Genomic DNA, 12,325 nt, shown 5'->3' with positions numbered 1-12,325 from the left:
TCAGTCTCTGCAGGCAAATAATATCCTTTAAAAAATGCTGCCCTACCCTGCAGCTCATCAAACATCTACATGGCCCCCAGCCTGCTCCAGAGACTTGCATGCTTAACCATGCATAGGTTTCTGCAAATTTAGTTGTTCACCTACAAGAAACAATAAAGTGTTAAAATTTAACATTAGAAATATTTATGCCTTTCCTCTCATTGAAGGCATAGGAAGTCTTCCTTTTAAAAAGGGTGTTAGATAGGCTGGGATATATTTGAAGAATTCTCTTTGCCTTTTTTCATTAATCTATTGTGGAACTCTATTTTAAAAAATTCTGTGAGAAACAGTGATAGAAAAAAATATCCAGAACTCAGAATATACCGTTCCCATAATGAAAAACCATAAATTCCTAATCTTCAAGATCAGGAAAGGTATTCTGTATATCTTATTCTATTGAGTTCAGCAACTCATATTTGCTGAAAAAACATCTTCTTAAGTTCAGCCCATGGTCCAGAAAGAAAACTAGTGCGAATATAGCATCAAGAATGAAAAATTCATTCTCTGTTGATGTTGTCTGTCCCAGGGTTTAATCATTTTTTTGTTAAAAAGGAGTCCCTTTTTCTTACTCAAGCTGCTGACTTTGGAGTGACTTCCAGCCATTGTCTCTTTTTTCCCCATGAGACTACGCAGGAATGGGCCATATATACTACACAAAGAAGTGTTTATTAATTTTTTTCTCTTTTCTCTGTTGTCTTTTTGATTAAGAAATTAATTGAATACAACTCTAAGGACATGCTCCTTTGAAGAGGTTGTAACATATATAACAAAATTCTCTTGACTTTGCAGCATTTCTGAAACTATCTGATATACAGATCCAGAAGTTTTGTTAATCTTAGAGTTGGTGACTTACACGACTTCTTATAGAAGCCACATGTGACAAACTACCAAATAGGAATAACACATTTAATAATACAGTATAGATCAAACAGCCTTTCTCCTCCCTCTCCCAGTGTATCATCATTTTTTTTTTTATTATAGAGGTGCTCTGAAGACAGAACCCTCAAGGGTTTTTGATCCTCAGATGCCTGACCCAGCATTGGTCTTAAAATACTGACAAAAAAAAAAGGTAGCAAGGTCATATACTTCATGATGTTCTATCAAGATTCAGAACATGGTCCCACAGGGCACTGTGAGGTATATGCAATTACAGAGGAAAACAGAGAATTTTCTTCCTCTGGTCAGAGGAGTTTTGTGGCTTAGATGAGAAATACTACTGTGTTCAGGGAAATTCCATAATTGGAATCCAGTTTCTAAATTTGTACTGGATTCCCACTTAAAGTTCTGAAAGGAACAGCGAAAAATATCCAGCCCAAGCTCAGGAATAAATACAAATGCAAAAATAAGCAAATACCATAATTTATCTGGGTTGCAGTCACTGCAAAATGACTACTAAATTAAATAGGATAAGTAAAACATTACAGTTTGGTTGGTATTTTGGAACACTAGCAAGAGGTATCTTGCAAAGAAGAGTGATTCATCCAAGTACTTGGAGGATGGGAGCCATGTACAGGTTCTAAAGCTGCTGATCAGCATAAACAGGCTGTAAATTTAGTAGGTAATAGTGCAAGTCAGAGAAAAACAGGGAGAGAAAACAAAACATATGGTCATAGTCTGAAAAGTGGATGAAAGTTTGAACTGGGAAAACAAACCCAGTAATTCAAATACTTGCTTCTGCTTAAGCATATGCATTAAATCACATTGAGAATATCATGTGTCATGGAAACTTGACATTGTTTGTGGGCAAACAGTTTGAGAGAGACTCAAATGGAAAAGTGAGTTCCAAGTACCTCTGAACGTAATGTAATTTGCAAATCTGCATCTGTATTCACTACCAAGTAGGTGCCTGACTTGAACTCTAAAAGAGCCCAGTTGCCAGTCTTGTTGCTGTGACTGCTCTCTAACAAAACACAACCTCTAGGCTGTTCTGAAGTTTGCTCCATCATCTGATGAGAGCTGACACAACTCTGTGATTACACCCTGATGTTAAAATGCTGTGAACTGGAGCCTTCTGTTCAAGAGCTTAACCAACACTGAAGCATGAAAGAAATTGTGTAGCATTGTAGATACATGAGTGATGTTCCTCTTCAGCTGAAAAAATGTCTGGTACCATATGCAAGTGGTTTCATGTTAAAAGATTTCTGTCAGGTAGGCAGCATGTTATAGAAACCTTCTTATTTTTTGTATGTTACCTGGTGAGCTATGACTTCTCTGGAGGGGATTTTGCACCTCAACATAATTTCTTTTTGGGTTTTGTGACTACTAACTTCTGTGGTGAGTGAGAGCATTTGTCTGAAAACAATCAGAAGTGAGTAGTTTTGCAAGCCCCTGAGCAACAGATCACTGAACGGCAGAACATATCCAGTCCTGATAATTAATCTCAGGATTATAATAATCAGGTATCCCTGAGATCCCACTGCAAAAATATTTACCTGGGAGCCACAGACCACAATAATACAGGGCAAGACATAAGCAGTGATGCAGTTTTATTTGCACAAAATGATATGGTAGTATGAAGTTTTTCCCCTTGGTGAAAAAATTTAGCGGGGAAATTGAAGTGGACTGAGGTTGTGGAGCACTGACAAATGCTTGCAGTACTCTGAATAGCAAGGACATATCTTGAGCTTTATCATACCTCTAGTGTGCGTCCTTTGCCTTCAGAAGAGCGATGTTTGAGACATTCCACACTGCACTCCCACTAGGGCATGTTCAGCTCTGCATGCTCATTCTAAATGGCAAGGCATGGTGGCTATTTGGGCTACTGTGACTAGAAGCAAGGCACATGCTGAGCTTGGGAACACATGACCCAGGAGCACTGTGTTCCTCAGGCAGCACAGTGAAAGCACCTGCTTATACTGAAAAGAAGGAACCAGTCTGGATCTGCTGAACCCAGTGTGGGCTTGCACTCAGTAAGGAAAATAAGGGTTAAATGCACAACAGCGATTTACAAGCTAAATTTCCAGGCAGGCAGAAGTGGCAGGTGAGGCTGGCATTGGGGGGAGTTGATGCTGGCAGAAGATATGAAGATATCAGAGTAAGGAATTCAGCTTGGAGTAAGCTTTCCTTGGGAAGAACTATCTGTATTTTCAAGCACAGTGCATATTGATTGTCTACAGCTGCGGACAATGGCTGATCTACCTCCTGCTTGAGCAGAAATCATGGTCTTGGAAAGTACTTGTTTTTGCAAGCAAGTATAGAAATCTTACATAGGCGTAGCTGGGTGCCACAGTCACAAATACAAACCAGAATTCATAGGTAATTGTTAGTGTAGCTTTACCTTTTGTCCTTCTTACTTTGCCTTTAAACAGACTTAATAAAGGCTGTTCATTACTCAGATTTATTCTGAAGGAGTCTGAACTTCCCCAGCTCACTCTTTAATCATTCTCTGGCTTACACTTCTGCCTTTCCTTCCAAAATGCTAGTAATAAATAAAGCTGTTGAAATGGTCACAGCACTGTGACAAGCCTACTAGTCGATACATCTTTTTGTATTTGTCTCTGGTTTGTTTTTCTTTTTTTTTTTTAGCTGTCTGATATATAGCCTCTGTATGTCTTTATTTCAGAGCCTTCAGAACTTCAGTAGTTCTCAGTGGGCATTCTGCCTCAGAAGACATCTTATGAAATGTCTGCTAATAGTTTGTCTCTAATATTAGTAGCAATGACAGTTAAATAAGAAAAACAAGAGAGCAGCTGCTTGATGCTCGGGCCAAAGGACAAGGAGTCAGGGAAATGTGCTGCTTTATTTGTCTCCATCTTGTCTTCCATAACTGAACATGAAGAGAAGGCATGTACTTATAACTGATATAGATTTAGGACACAAACTAAAATACATTTAAACCTAAGTAAAAACTTTTTTACTGTAAGGATGATCAAGCACTTGAACAAGTTGCCCTGAGAGGCTGTAGAATCTCCATCCTTGGTGATATTCAAAACCTATCTGGACGTAGTCCTGGGCAGCCTACACTAGCTAATCCTGCTTTTGGCCAGGGGATTGGACTAGATCATCTCCAGGGGTTCTCTTCCAACCCCAACCATTCTGTGATTCTTTGGTATGTCTTCACTTGCAAAATATTAAAATATGCTGCATGCTGTTGTTTTGATACATTATCTTCTAATCTGTAAAAGAGCCATTATTTATTCCTTTGCTTTGGTAGTGACTGAGAGTCTTTATTTACAAGTATTCTTTTTTAAGTATGTTGTGGTTTTTGGATGGAAGCTAGTAGAAAAGTTCAAATGACTTGGCTTCTAGCTATCTGAATCATTCATTAATTTGTCCATGAGATGATATCACCTGCATTTGGACAGACAGATGCAAAACAAACTCAAAACTTTCCATCTTGATGAAGGTAAGCAGGACAGCGTCAGGACAATTTTAGGGACATGGGTCCACTGCAGGCTGACTTAAGACTCAAACAGATGAAAGATTTCTTCACAACTTTGTATATCCAGCTACGTAGTATTAGTATCACAAAGTCTTATTATTAACAGTATTTAGGAAGACAGAAGCTTAAAGATTCCTCAGGTAAAAAGGCAGGATTTCTAGAAATCTGTGGATTTCTAGAGTGGAGGAACCAATCAAGATAGATGTTCATTGGCAAAGGTATAGAGAAATATCACCTGCCTGGTTCCTGGACCAGCCTGGTCTGCTCAGGTCCCCAAGCATGCATGTTACAAGAATGCATTCCAAAAAAGGTAAAGCAATTGCTCCCTTTCCTATAAATCTGCATTCAGATTTTTTTGTTTGGTTTGGGAGCTATGTCTTTTTAAAAGTCAGGCATTTCAAAAAGTCAGGTGATGAGCACAATGCACACAGTCACTTAAAGTGTTTTGTTACAGTTGTTAAAAACTAGACTGGAGAAATAATGAAATCTTTTTTTTTGCAGAAATTTAAAGAAGCCCAGCAAGTATTGCTCTGAGCATACGATTCAGAAGATAATGAAAATTAGTTCCACTGAGAACTCTTGACTATTGTTTGAGAAAGTTTTACTCATAAATACCAAACATTAGCACTTTCTTCCTATTTGCAATTTTGTACTCTGCATTTGTACTGATGACCTCCACCTAGCTCACATGTAACCTAGCTCACATGTAACTAGAGGAATCTGCTCTGAAGTGAGATGCAAGCATGATTATTATACAGCTTTTGTGGCTAGATACTTCTGAAACTATTCATATTGTTACATTGTCAAAAGATGTTAAATCATATACCCAAACTCACAATGTTGAAAGTAGAACACCATGATTATTAGTGGGTATTGAAGCTCTTTGTGTATGCCTGCAGACACTTCGTTACCCCTGCAGTTCTCAGACCTCAGCTGGCCGTGTGCTGATGTTGTCTTCTCTTTTCTTCAGGTAAATCCCTCATATTTTTATGCCAAAGTGTGCAAAGCAAAGGGGGATCACACATAATTCCAAAACAGTAACTGAGCCATCTACACACAAGAGACTGTGATCATATCAGAAAGCAGCCAGTATATAAGTAAGACTGGAAAAAAGGCTATAATGTAAAGAGAAATCATCACTACTGTATATTCTCTCTGCTGCAAAGCAAGAAAACAATGCTGGTATCAAAAAATACCTGAGTGTCTGAGTGAAACAGAAGCTAATGTCTTAGCAGCAACAAGGGATAACAGCACCCATTCATCAAGATTTTTGTCAATTTGGAAAACTGAAGGCTGGAAAGGCTGCCAATATCACCTAAGTTTGTCTCAGGCAAAGCACAGAACAAAGAGACCTAATTAATAACCTCCTCCTTGAACCTCTGAAATGATGGAGCCATGACTAATTCATTGCTGCGGTAAGTTCCCCTGGACTGATTGTGCCTGCTGTACTGCTTTCCATGGGTGGAGTTCAATCATATGCATGAGAAAATGTTGGTGGAGAATTTTAATGCTGAAAGGGCATTTGAGCTTTTAAGATATTTGGATTATTGGGAAAGAGTTATTTTGTACGCATTGCTTCATCCAGCTTGTGCTTTTAAATTAATAAACTCTATTACGCAATTGTAATCTATATTTTTTTTTCAACTGCAAGCATTAATCAATCAAAAAATAACAGTGACCTGACTGGAGAAGTACTGCTGGGAAACTGTTTCCTTGATCTAGATATTCACTGAAGCCTGCAGCAAACTCCAGCTGCTTGAATAAAGTTCAGAGACTTTACATATTTCCAAATCATCAGCTTGGGACTGTTCTAGGATATTAATGAAGAATGGAAAGAACATTATCTCTTTGGCAGAAAGCTGTCAAGCACTGAAGAGAGTTCATTTGTTTGGATTTTTTCTGGCAGAGATCTTAAAGCTCAAACCATGACTTCTTTTGATGCTGCTCACTAAGTATTGGGCAAGTCTTCACCTGAATTGCAAATCAAAATGCCAAGGAAATGCAAGGTCCTAGTACATGCTCTAATTATCTTCCAAGCACTCACCAGATGTAAAACTTTTAATCCATTTCTCCACTGTTGGCCTTGGTCAAGTTGCTTGGACTAACTGTAAACCAGGCATAATATTAATATTTACTTAATGACTCCTAAACACATGAATGAAAGCATCATAATTAGTCCACATGATTGCAGTTCTCAAGGTACCAGGCATTGAGCTGGTTTCCAATCACCTATTCATATCTGATAATATGTTTTCATAAACATTCAAATCTGTACTCAGAGAATCCTTTATATAGCCAAGCCAGAAAAGATTTTGATTTTTGAAAGGAAACAACCACCACCAGCACCACCCCAAGGTACTGTAGGACAGCTTACTGAAATTCCCTGGAGGGTGTAAAGAAGCCTAGACAAATAACTTCTGCTAATTGCTTCTTGAGACTTGGAAGAGATAACATTAAAAGGAAGAGGAATGTTAGTTTCACTGAAAACAAAAGCAAACCTTGTTCTAAAGCCAGAACTGACCTGGCATTTCTTTCCAATATGTGCAAAGGATAATAAAATGAAACACCAAGGAAATACAATTTCTCACAATCATGTTTGTAACTACATCAAACTTTCTAAATGAAGCTTGGTGAATATGCTCAGTAAATACAGGACTAAACACAGGGCGGGGGCGGGGGGTGGAGTGTCAGGAAACAGAAGTCATGTGAGTTTAGATACTACAAAGATGAAAACATTTAGGGGTGGCATCAACATTTACACAGAGGTTTTCCAACAAGAATGACAAAGTACTTCACAAACTTGAACTGGTTAAACATCCCTTGAATAATTTGAGGAAATATATCCCTTTGAATGGGAGATAATTGAGAAACATAACATGGAAAGCCTGGGCACGTCAACAGAGGTGAAAGAATGGTTCAGTGGCAAGAGTAGGAAAAGCCTCCTGCCTTTCCCATTCACGATGAAGCTGTGTTGGCATAAAACTGAAGTAAAGCAGCTGTGAGTCAGTGCTTTAATTTGCTGCAGGCATTAGCGAACACTGACTATCCTGATAAACCCTTTTTATTTTTTCCTTAGTAAAATGACTTATTCAGAACAGCACCACTATTTAGGGAAGATACGTAAGCACAGATGTGAGAAACTGTAAGCAAAGATCATTCACGGGCATGTTTTAGAATGCTGTGAACCCAGAATATTTTAAAAACAATGCTGCATTAATGCTGTGCTTAAGCTGTAAATGAATTGTAAGGAACACAGGGGGAAAGAGGCAAGAAAGAAGAATATTTGTATATTCTGTGTGCAGTGACAGCCTCTAAGAATCGCCTTCTCTATCCTAACAGCAGAAGCTGCAAATATTCATTTGTTCCGAACCAATGCCAAAAAAAGTGCAGAAGACACAGTCTGACCAGAGAGTAGTAACACAAAACAATGACAGAAAGCCTCCTGATACTTCTCATGGCTGACTTCCTTTCCGCATGATCTGCAACTTTCCATCTACATCAGTCAAAGTCAACAGTGTGTTGACGTGGCCCATTGCTCCTGACTTTAATACCTGTCCCAGGCTACTTAGTTTCTACTGCTTTTGGCTCTGTCTTCATCTCCCCATTGCTCTCTGCAGCTGCTGTAGACCATTTTTATTATGAAGAGATGGTACAAGTTCCAAGATCAAAAAGCAAATAAACCATAATGATGTCTGTACCAAATTAAAATCTCTCTAATCTTTCTGTTTCTATCTTCATTTATTCTACTAATTTCATGGCTGGAACAAGTTTAAATATAAACAAATTTTCCCCCACTCCATATCCACATAGAGTAGGCATGGCTTCAAGGAAATATGCTGATGTTGTTAAAGAAAACCTACAGTATGAAAATCCAGCAGTTTTCAACCTTTCTTAAATTACCACTCAAATTCTGTAAACCGAGATGAAATCAGGAACCTTCAGCCCACTAAATAACATAGAAAATGGAGCATGATCATCATTCTCTGACCCATCTTCACAATTCTGAGAGCTCTCAGAGGGCGTCTTCTGCAGAGCTCTCTGGCTGAGAATGTGGCAGAGCAGACTTTTTTTTTTTCCTAACCACTGTGCACTGAACTTGCACAGTGGATAGAAGACACATTTCTTCTAGAGAAGACTGTCAAGACTGAATATCTGGAAACTCTTCATAGCAAAGTTTTTTTTAAGACAGTGGAATTATCTCTTATTGAAATTGGTGAAAAATCCATCCAGCATCCTGTCAGAAGTGAACATCACAATGTTATCTATGAATAGACAGATGGAGGAATAGATGATTTCATGTGTTCTTTGTATTTCCAGACACTGTAATTCTGCTTCTTTCTCTGCCTAGGTGCAACATTAGCCAGTCCACACTCCAAACATGACAAAGTAGGAAATGCATCAAGCCAGGAGTTCTTAAAAGTCATGGAAAAATGGATTCTAAAAATGGATAAACATGATTGCAGTGATCTAGACAGTGAAAATTCTGGGAAAGACTTTTGGTCTACTGATATCAAATAGTTTTTGAGAATGACTAATATGCTATTTGCACTGGCTCCAAAACACGCAGGTACAAATTAATACAGCAGATAAGGGGAACATCTGTCCTTCCCCTTAAGCTATTAGCTTAAGACTCTGAGGTTTGTAATCCCCAGTTTCTATGTATTAATGACCTGTGTATGTGGTTGATTGACCAACCATGCCTGGTCACAGAAAGGAGGGGTTTTGTTGCGCAGTTTCTCTTCTTCTAACACAGCAAGAAAGAAATTTGAGTCACTGGGTCATCATGGTCCTCTGAGGCTCCTCAGAGAGTCACCATAGTCCATCTCCTTAGTAAACAGTATACCACAAGGCAGATTTCATCAAATATATGGAACTTTTACAAAAAAACATTATGGCAAGGAATATTTCAATATGTGGCCATCACAGTTTTCTATGTATATGTCACTGTAAGCTGCTTCTACACTACGTAATTAGCACAGTCATTAATGCTCTCTTACAGAAACCAAAATCTACTGTGAACGTTTCATGGGAATATGCTAACTGGCTTTATTTATTCACACAGCTATACTAGTTATGGCAAGTCCATTATCATACTCACTAATAATGTCCTATAATGGTGGTGAAAATCTGCCTGTTGTAAGAGAACAGTCATTGCACAAAAAAGCAGACCTTTGCTTTTTGCTTCTCCCATACCCTTCCTGTATTCTTCAAGGGTAATGGAAGCTGCTGTGAGTAGCTAACTTGAACTCTGAAATACAAACTGTACCAATTTTGCCCAGTAACACCTGCAATGAAGGATATTAGGATATCGTCTGTCTTCCTGTGCAGATAAACTTTCATCAAGCTTGGTCACTGCTCATGGAACTAGACAACATCTTTTGTAAAAGCTTCCAGTCCTGGTTTACTTATCTGAAGCACTGAAAAAACTTCTCTCTTGATAGTCTGTTTGAACGGCTGCCTGCCCCACTATTAAAAATAGATGTCATGTTCCTGAATTGCATTTTCCTAACTTGAGTTTTCAGCCCTTGCATTTTGTCATGCCTCTACAAGGCACAATTAATGGTACAGACTGTTCTTTCCAGGATTCTCTCTAGCGATGTATCTCTGAGATATGAGTTTCATTTGCTTCAAGCAAAAACTACGGTGATCTATGCACTACACTGCACTTGATATGATGGACATGAGTGGCAGCTTAGTATCAAACCGTTCTTTAACACTTGCCTGTTACACACACAGAGACACTAGTGATTCCCACAGGTCCAGTGCTGCCATACCCACGTGTCCCCCTCCTGGCACTGCTGCACTTGGAGAGTTACCCTTTAACAGCTGTGCTTGTGTCCCAGGGCTAATCCACCTGATTCCATCCACTTCCAGCTCTGGCAACCCATGCAATATATCTGCCAGTTTCTGTTCATTTTTGTGGGGGAATCAATAACTGCCTGAAAAATTAACTGAAAACTTGCAAAAATACTTACATCTGGGGGATGGGGTGAGGTGGTATGGAAGGAAAGAAGTAGATACTTTCTCCTTGCATTCTTCTCTTAAATGACCTGCATTGTATTTGCATGTCTCTGCCTTCTAGTCTGTCTTTGCTTTTACAATATTGTATTTGTGGGTATCAGATCTGACAGGCATTGTGTTGCTGACTTTGCAGTTCCACTGTTTCCTTCTTTTGGATTAGATTATTTGGGCTTTGACCCCGTGCCCTCATCAGGGATCAGCAGCTGATCCCTGAATTACTTGTACCGGAGACAGCATTCCCTGTTGTCAGCTAGCAAGAGCCTCTTTGCCCATGAGAATGGACAATGTCTCTCTCCCAAATGTACATAAGCACACAACTCCATCTGCACAGTATCTGCGTACTCATTCTTTTCCTCTGCTCTTCCCAAACTGAAAGATAAAAGTACATCATCTCACTTGTGGCTGTGAATACACTCAAAGATTACAGCCAGAACATCAAAGAACTCCGTTTCCTGACATGTTCAGAGGGTCACATGGCTATGTGAAAGCAAGAATTATTATTTTCCCCTCCACGCTCCCCCAGATATTTCCTTCCTATGCACAATTCTTGTCAGTTTTTGCAACTGGTGCAAGGTACAGATTTTTGCAATGGTACAAGGGTAGAAAGTGATGATAATAACTGAATTTCTTCTGACACGTTGGCCATGCTGATCTTACAGGGGATCATATATGCATGTCTTTTCTTGATAAAAAGTAAAAATACAAGTGAAAACTCTCAGGACACCAGCATCAAAGACAAATATTCATGTTTTTCTTTCTACAGATAGCCCACTTCTGCCCACCAGCATATGTAACAGAATAGGAACTCCAGAATCATTGTTGTCTTGTGGAACTAGTGAGGCTCAAATATTTTAGGCCTTTGAAAAGTGGACAGTCCTTGCTTCAAGGCTCCCCAGTCTAGATTAAAAGCAGAGACTGGTACCACAAATTCCCATGAAGAGAGGCCGCAAGAGACATTGCAAGTCATTAGGTATAGTTCCTCATATTTTTCATTACCATATCACACAACCCCATTCAGAAATTCATCAGACACCATCATAAAAAGTAATTGGGTCATTTTTCCTCCTTCTTTCTAGTTCTACTAGAAAAGGAAATGGAACAGGGCCCATTTATGCACAGAGTTTTCTTTCTTTTAGCCCTCAAGCTATTGAGTTTAAAGATAACTCAAATACCTCTAGCCCGTATGTCAGCCTGCACTTTGTAACTCTGGTGTCAGTATATAAGGATCTTTGTTTCCCTGACATCCTAATATTGTTTCTCCACACCTGCTCCAGTTTGAATTTTAATTACTGAATATACTTCTAAGATAAACATGTTGGAATAATGGCACAAGACAGAGTTGTGATACATTTAATTCCATTTCTGACTGGCTGCTTATACAAGCCATTATCACTTAACACTGAGAAATTCTCATAAGGGACATATGAAAGTCAAACCTCAAAAATACAATGAAGAACCACTGGGGAAAAAAATCCCCCAAAGTAAAAACTGATACCCATCTACTTCTTCCTCCTCAGCTTCTTGGGCTACAGAATTAACAGTTCCCATCAGACCTCACACAAACAAATCTATCCGTTCTGCAGGTTGTAACATTGCTTTCTGCTGAGCACACAGTGACAAACAATAGCTTTGATCAACTAACCACTGCAAACTTTTATTTATTTATTTACGTTTCACATAGCAGACATGGTTTTGCAACCAAAGGTCATTTGAATAAAGCAATGTGGCCAGTGCCCAGGGCAGCAACTTTTACCACAGTACACTCTGTTCAACTGCGCTGGTGCTAGAAGTATCTGTCATAAGGCTATCAGGGTATTTTATTAACATCATTGTAATTTAAATTTTTGGCTATTTTATGTTTTACTTCAGCTTTTGGGGAGGGGA

General features: G+C 38.9%; 1 protein-coding gene across 1 annotated transcript in view; it reads right to left on the bottom strand.

Annotated features, from left to right (window-relative positions):
• AR (androgen receptor) overlaps positions 1–12,325 on the bottom strand; it is a 104,937-nt gene extending 92,612 nt beyond the window's left edge. Inside the window, exon 1 of the mRNA XM_080366243.1 lies at positions 1–12,325. This exon is cut by the window's left edge and continues 20,549 nt beyond it. The gene's annotated coding sequence lies outside the window, so the exon portion shown is untranslated.

The sequence above is a fragment of the Falco punctatus genome, assembly GCF_963210335.1.
Source record: "Falco punctatus genome assembly, chromosome: 15".
NCBI classification, from domain to species: Eukaryota; Metazoa; Chordata; class Aves; order Falconiformes; family Falconidae; genus Falco; species Falco punctatus.
This window is presented reverse-complemented; position numbering and strand designations above follow the sequence as displayed.